We start from the raw sequence: 7,886 nt of genomic DNA, 5'->3' as shown, positions 1-7,886 counted from the left end.
AACTTCCAGATCTAGTTTTCCAATCTTTTCCCAAAAGGATCACTGAAAAATTGAGCCACTCCTCTCTGAGTGTCTACCTCACAGAGTGAAGTGACCAAGAAATCCAGAGCAACTAGTAAATTTACAATTGTTCTTTCCTTAGAGGTTCTTTTGGAATTCTATCCCTCTGACCTTAGATTCTACCTACCCTTAAGGGACCCTCATGTACCTTTCTAACTCCCTATGCTAGAATCTCACTTTGACTAGCAATCTATGCTTAGTTAACCAAATTTACTTAATTAGCTTTTAATTAACTATTTCAATATACATTAATTAGATTAACAGAAGAGGAAATAGAATAGTTAAGTAATCTCATATCAGAAAAAGAAATTGAACAAGGTATCAAGGAACTCCCTAAGAAAAAAATCCCCAGGTCCAGATAGATTCACAAGTGAATTCTATCACACATTTAAAGATCAATTAATCTCAATACTCTATAATCTATTTCCCAAAATAGGCAACGAGGGAGTCTTATCAAATTTTTATGATACAAACATGGTACTTATTCCCAAGCCAGGAAGACCAAAAACAGAGAAGGAAAACTGTAGACCAATATTCTAATGTACATAGATGCAAAAATATTAAATAAAATACTAGCTAAAAGGCTACATAAGTTATAACAAGGATTAGTCACTATGACCAGGTGGGATTTATACCAGGAATGCAAGGATGGTTCAATATTAGGAAAACCATCCAGATAATTGACCATATCGACAAGCAAAGCAACAAAAATCCCATGATTATCTCAATAGATGCAGAAAAACCTTTGACAAAATACAACATCCATTCCTACGGAAAACACTAGAAAATATAGGAAGAAAAGGTCCTTTCCTCAAAATAATAAACAGTATTTATTTCAAACCATCAGCAAGTATCATCTGCAATGGGGATAAGTTAGATGCCTTCCCAATAAGATCAGGAGTGCAGCAGGGATGCCCATGATCACCATTACTATTTAATGTTGTACTAGAAATGCTAGCAGTTATAATGAGAAGAAAAAGAAATTGAAGCAGTCAAAGTAGGCAATGAGGAAACTAAAGTATCACGCTTTGTAGATGACATGATATACCTAGAGAATCTGAGAAAATCAAATCAAGAGCTATTAGAAATAATCAATAAGTTTAGCAAAGTTGCAGGGTACAAAATAAACCCTCATAAATCATTAGCATTCCTATGTTTCCAACAAAACCCAGCAGCAAGTGTTAAAATCGGAATCTCCATTTAAAATCATTCTAGACAAGATAGCATATCTGGGAATCTACTTGCCAGGACAAATTCAGGAATTATAAGAACATAACTACAAAACACTCTTCACACACATAAAACTGGATCTGAACAACTGGAAAACACCTCAAATGCTCATAGGTAGGCCAAGTTAATATAATAAAATGACAATCCTAACTAAATTAATTTACTTATTCAGTGCTATTCCTATCAAACTACCAAAACACTTTTTTTATAGAATGAGAAAAAAAAATTATTATAAAGTTCATCTGGAAAAACAAAAGATAAGGGAAATAATGAAAAAAAAATGTGAAGAATGAAGGTCTAACTTTACCAGATACTAAACTATACTATAAAGCAGCGATCATCAAAACGTTATGCTTAGAGATAGAAAGGTGGATCAATGGAACAGATGGAGTAAATGACAGTAGCAAGATAGTATTCAATAAATCCAATGATCCCAATTTTGGGGATAAGAACCCACCATTTGACAAAAACTGCTGGGAGAACTAGAAAACAGTATGGGAGAAATTAGGATTAGATAAATGTCTTACACCCAATACCAAGATTAACTCAGAGTGGGTAAATGACTTAAATATAAATAGGGCAACTATAAACAAATTAGGTGAACACAGAAAAGTGTATCTCTCAGATCTATGGGACAGGAAGGGATTTAAGGCCAAGCATGAGACAGTGAATACTACAATTCTCTCAGGATTTTAAAAGGTTTTGATCCTGGTTTAATTGCACTCTTGTTTCCATTCCAAAATCTCTCCTTCACACTGGTGGAGTTGTTAATTGTTCCAGCCATTCAGGAAGGCAATTTGGAATTATGCCCAAAGGGCTTTAAAAGACTGTCTGCCATTTGATCTAGGAATACTACTGCTGAATTTTTACCCCAAAGAGATAATAGAGAAAAATACTTGTGCAAAATATTCATATCCACACTGTTTTTTAATTTATTTGTTTTGAAATTTTTATTTAATTAGTCAATTTAGAATATTTTCCTTGGTTACAAGAATTATGTTCTTTCCCTCCCCTTACACCACCCACTCCTGTAGCCCATGCACAATTCCACTGGGTTTTATATGTGTCCTTGATCAAAGCCTATTTCCATATTATTGATGTTTGCACTAGGGTGATCATTTAGTCTCTATCCTCAATCATATCCCCATTGACCCTTGTGATCCAGAAGTTGTTTTTCTTCTGTTTCTACTCAGTCACTCTCTTTGTGGTGGCAAAAAATTGGAAAATGAGGGGGTGACCCTAGATTGGGGAATGGCTGAACCAGTTGTGGTATATGATGGTGATGGAATACTATTGTGCTGAAAGGAATAATGAATTGGAGACTTTCCTTAGAACTTGGAAAACCTCAGTGAAATGGTACAGAATGAAATGAGCAGAACCAGAACATTACAGATAGAAAGTTAAATATTGGGGGGGAAATCCAATGTAATGGACTTTATTACTAGTAGTAATACAACAAGCCAGAACACTTCTGAAGGACTTATGTAAAAGAATGCTATCTACATTGAGAGAAAGTACTATGGGAGTAGAAGTGCAAAAGCAAAACATATGACATCACTTATCACATGTATATACGGTCATGTGATTTGGGGTTTAGGCCTCAAAAATCACTCTGTAGTAAAAATGAATAATATGGAAATAGGTTTCAAGTGACAATATTTGACAACTCAGTGGAATTGCTTGTTGGCTCTGGAAAGGGGGATGGAAGAGGTGAGGGAAAGGAAAAAAAAAGTGCTTGATAATTATGTTCATGATGTTCCTGGGTTTGTTTTTGCAGACACACTTCCACGTATTTTATTCTTTCTGTGAATGTTTTAAATGGAGTATTTCTTTCTATCTCTTCTTGTAGTACTTTATCAGTAATAAATAAGAATGCTAATGATTTATGTGGATTTATTTTATATCCTGATACTTTGTTAAAATTATATAGTTTCAACAAACATTGTAGTTGATTTTCTGGTATTTTTTACATATAACATCATAGCTCAGACAGTCTTATTAGCTCTTTGCCCATTCTGATTCCTTTTATTTTTTTCTCTCCTGTATATACTATTGCTAGCATTTCTAATACTGTCTTAAATATTATTGGTGATAACTGGCATCCTAATTCTTTTAACTCCTTATCTTTTTGGGAAGGCTTCTAGCTTCTCCCCATTAGAGATAATACTTGCTAATGGTTTTAGGTAGATGGCTTCTTATTATTTTCAGAAAAAACTCCATGTATAACTATTCTATTTTATTAGGACTAAATGCTGTATTTTGTGAAAGGATTTTTGGCATCTATTGATATAATACTATGGTTTTTATTACTTTGGCTATTGATATTATCAATTATGTTGATAATTTTCCTAATATTAAACCATGCCTGGGTTCCTCATATAAAAGTTGTTTGGTCACAACATGACATCTTGTTTTATAGTTTCCTATCTAGTATTTTGCTAGGAATTTTGCATTCATATCCAATGATGAGATTGTTACATAATTTTCTATCTATTTTTGCTCCTGGTTCAGGTTCATATTTATTGCATGAAATTAATGTGGTGTAATTTCTTTTTTACCTATTATTTCAAATAATATGTTTAATATTGGAATTACTTTGGTCTCTAAATGTTTGGTAGAATTCACTTGTAAATCCATTTAGTCCTGGTGCTTTTTTTCTTTTCTTTTTTTTAGCTTCAGCTTTTTTTTAGCTTCAGGTTTTTTTTTTTAGCTTCATCTACCTTTAATTTAAAACGAAGAACAAACAACAAAGAGCATAAAAGTTAATTAACAACAAGATATCTGAAGTAGTGCCAAGTATTTCCAATGTTGTTTTCAAAGCAACAAATTGGATCTCAAAGCAAATGCCTGATAAGGAAAAAAAAATTCATGTTTTAACTGACAGGTACAGACTTCTTTACAAAAGTGCTTTATACTTAATTATACCTTCAGTTTAAACCTGTGTGTGAGAGAGAAAATCCAGAGACTTTTGGAAGGAAAGCCTAGTAGAGCTGCAAGGATTCCATCAACAGCAGGGGTTGGGCATAAAGAGAAGGTTTGGAACTCTGAAAGGAAAAAACAAAACAAAACACCCTGATTGTCAGGCTCTGCAGACACTGTTGACTGAGACCTGCTAAGGAGAAGGTTCATTCTTTGACTAGATCCTGATCCCAGAAACCTTTTTCTCCCTGAAACCTGATCCCAATCCTCCCAGATCAACAAGACCTGAAGAAGGAAGTAGTCCACAAGAATACCTGTCACAATCTCTTTTCCCTGAACTTAAGACACCTGTTGTGCTGTGTGCCAAAAGCCAGGGTTCCCTGCTTTGAACCCCTCAGGGGCTCAGGCCAACAAATCTGCGTTGCCTAATTTGGGGTGAAGGGCTTATCTAGATAGGGATACCTTCATCCCTCTTTCCCTTTTAATCCATATCCACTACCTATTTCAACCTTGTCCTTCATCCTTGTTTCAAACCTGTTATAAAACCTTAACTGACTCAAGCCTCAGTAAAGGGCAGTCACAGCTGGGGGAGGGGGGAGAGAAGTGACCTCTCTCTTTCCCTAGAAGGAAGGAACTTATCATTTAGGAAGAGCCTGGCAATAGAGAGAGAAAAGGCACACACAGTGAGGGGACATAACCAGAAAAGATTGAAGGGGGAAAACAGATTCACTCTCCTTCTATCCCTTGACTTAACTGTAACATCATCACCTCCTCCTTTGTCCATGCCTTGACAGAAGGAAGACTCCATTCTCTCACTCTCCTCTCTCTCAAGACACCCCCATTATTACACCTGGGATAAAAAAGGTCTGTTAGTAACCAATGGAATTGGTTCAAGCAAGGCAATCAAATGAAGACATTACACCAATCCATACCATTTTCTAAGAAAGAGGAAAAGCATTCCTTTCATGTGTATATTTTTTATTAGTCTTTCAACAACAACAACGAATTCAAGCCTATGACTATGGCAACATTATTTAAATATTCTTCAGATGTGGTGTATTTTTGTATTCTGATGAATTAGAGATTTTAGTAAAGGATTTAGTTTTCTTGTGCCAATCACTTTATGAGTTCATTAGTTTACAAATGATTGCAACACAAGTTAATAAAATTGGAATGCCCCCCAACAGCTTTTAGTATTTTAAATAAACTTCAAGCTTTACACTGTGGCTCTTCTTTGTAAAATAAATTGAGCCAACAAGTAACAGGTACAGCCTAGCAAGACTGAGGCTCCAGTAGAAATGAAGAGTTCCAAGTTTTTAATTGGTGCAGGCTTGCTCTGCTAAAAAATACAACATAATCCAATTATAAATATCTCTTGGAGAAATAGTTCATATTTTCATATAGCCATTTTAAAAAAGTGTAATGACAACATGTGTATAGAGCTTCCTATGTCATTAATTTGGCAATACTATGTTTTCATTTTAGACCAGAAAAAACCCAAACTTGTGATTTTACAAGACCTGAAATCTCTAAAATAGGGTAGCTCAGTGGATTGAGAGCCAGGCCTAGAGATGGGAGGTCCTAGGTTCAAATCTGGTCTCAGACACTTCCCAGCTGTGTGACCCTGGGCAAGTCACTTGACCCCCATTGCCTAGCCCTTACCACTCTTCTGCCTTGGAGCCAATACACAGTATTGACTCCAAGACAGAAGTTAAGGGTTTAAAAAAAAATGATTGAAACTTTACTGGCTTTAAATGAAACCATGTACTATAAGTCTTTGTCTCTGGTTATCCTTAAGGTAAGAATCTCAAACTCTGCTATGATTCTTAGAACTTGTGTGTGTTTGTGTTTGTGTGTGTAACTTGGTACTGACTCCTCAGCTTCAGGGGTTTCACTTTCATATGAAGGGAAGATGGGAAGAAATGGACTAATAATGGTCCCAAACCACTCAGCCCAAGATACCCAAGGCAAGCAGAATGGAAAGGCTATAACCTATCCTGGATGCCAAATAACATTTTATCCACTAACAAATTTAATAGCTAAAGTCTTCAGTACTGCTGTTCATAGCGGCACTCCTAGCTTATCATCTACTGGCAGCAATTTCCATAAAGGCAAAGAATGGTTCATCTGCCTAACCATCTTCCTCTGAAGGAGTGTACCAGCCATTCTTCTCATGTATCCATACTAGGGATTTATAGGACCACTGAGCTCTTGCTAGATTATATTGATTCTTAATAGGTCCAAACTGTACTTGGGACTTCCCTTTGACTAAGGTGACACTGATTTGCATGATGATCAGTTCAATGTTTTAGGCACTGCTCCAGGCCTGTTTTGTGAGAAGTTCCATGCCACCACCAAACACTTACTCTCCTGGGAGGATAGGAGCCACAATTCAAACAATGGAGGATCAAAAGGGAAGTTATCCTTAGAGGAAAAGTTAAGCAAAATGTATTCTACACTTTTTTCTTTTTAAGACCTGAGTATCCTGATATAATGGGGCTGTCAGAAGTTTGAGAACTTGAGAAGTTTAACATGCCACTCATATAAACTGTCGGTTCCACTAAGTAAATTTCTGTTTTATAACTGTGATGTGTATATATCCTTGAGTCTGTCTGAAGCCTGCACTGACCCAGACACAGTGCCACTCAGATGGTCTTGCCTTTGATTCTTCCTGATTCTCTCCAATGTCGCCAGATTCTCTTTCTCCATACCTTCATCTTCAGACTTCTTTCCATCAATGGGCTCTTCTTCCTTCATGTCTTCTATATCTTCTTTCTCTACTTCTGAAGTAACTTTCTACCATTCCATTCTGACCCACAGGCAGTGGCTGGTCAAGCATCTCAACATCAGGATGTTGAGGGAGGTTGTACAATCTGCAGAGGTCACATACTAGATGCTGAAGAAGCAGTGTTGCTCTTTTAATGTCTTCAAGACGTTCCAGAACTGATGTCAAATTGGGGTCATCTGATTCTACACCATATTGGTGATGAACATAGATAGGATTCCATGTTTCAGTGAATAGTGAGCTACGGCGGGTGCCCTGTGGCAGCTCTTCAGGCTGACGATCCGGAACCGCTCGTGATTCTTGTTGAAGATGGATTCCAGGCCATAAGCCCGGACACCGACATCTTCGCTTCATCTCCTGGGCGCAGGCAAGGGGAGTTCTGCCATCCCGGGCACAGGAGGAGCGAACGACGCAACCGCCCTGCTCTGCTCCGTCCCACGTTACGGCCTCAGGCCCAGCCCAGCCAACCGCCTCGAAGATGGCGGGGGAGTCAAAACCTCAGCCAGCGGAGGTCGCTCAGTTGGCCGGGCCGGCCGGCCGGCTTCGGTAACAAAGCCTGAGGCGCGCTCCCCTGCCTGCCTCCGCTGCTCGACTAGCAGCCACCAACAGCGGGAGAACCAAGGAGCGCCATGGAGCTCAACAGAGGAGCGTCCGGCCAGCCCTGAACCGCACAGCCTTACCCTCCTCGGCCCGCCCCGCCCCCTCAGCGACTGGTGCACCTGACCCTGGCCTCAGGAACACCCCGTCTCGCCCCGCCCCTCACTCCCCCAGTGCCTTTTTCTTAGGAAATTAATTTATGCTTTGCATAATTTCTTTTCTTTTCTTTTTTTAGACCCTTACATTCCATCTTAGAATCAATATTGTGTATTGGTTCCAAGGCAGAGAATGGTAA

General features: G+C 38.1%; 1 pseudogene; it reads right to left on the bottom strand.

Moving 5' to 3' along the window:
• Positions 1–3,250: 3,250 nt before the first annotated feature.
• Positions 3,251–7,652, bottom strand: LOC130458473 (ubiquitin-conjugating enzyme E2 Q2-like; annotated as a pseudogene).
• Between the last annotated feature and the right edge of the window lie 234 nt (positions 7,653–7,886).

The sequence above is a fragment of the Monodelphis domestica genome, chromosome 3, assembly GCF_027887165.1.
Source record: "Monodelphis domestica isolate mMonDom1 chromosome 3, mMonDom1.pri, whole genome shotgun sequence".
In the NCBI taxonomy this organism is placed as follows: domain Eukaryota; kingdom Metazoa; phylum Chordata; class Mammalia; order Didelphimorphia; family Didelphidae; genus Monodelphis; species Monodelphis domestica.
This window is presented reverse-complemented; position numbering and strand designations above follow the sequence as displayed.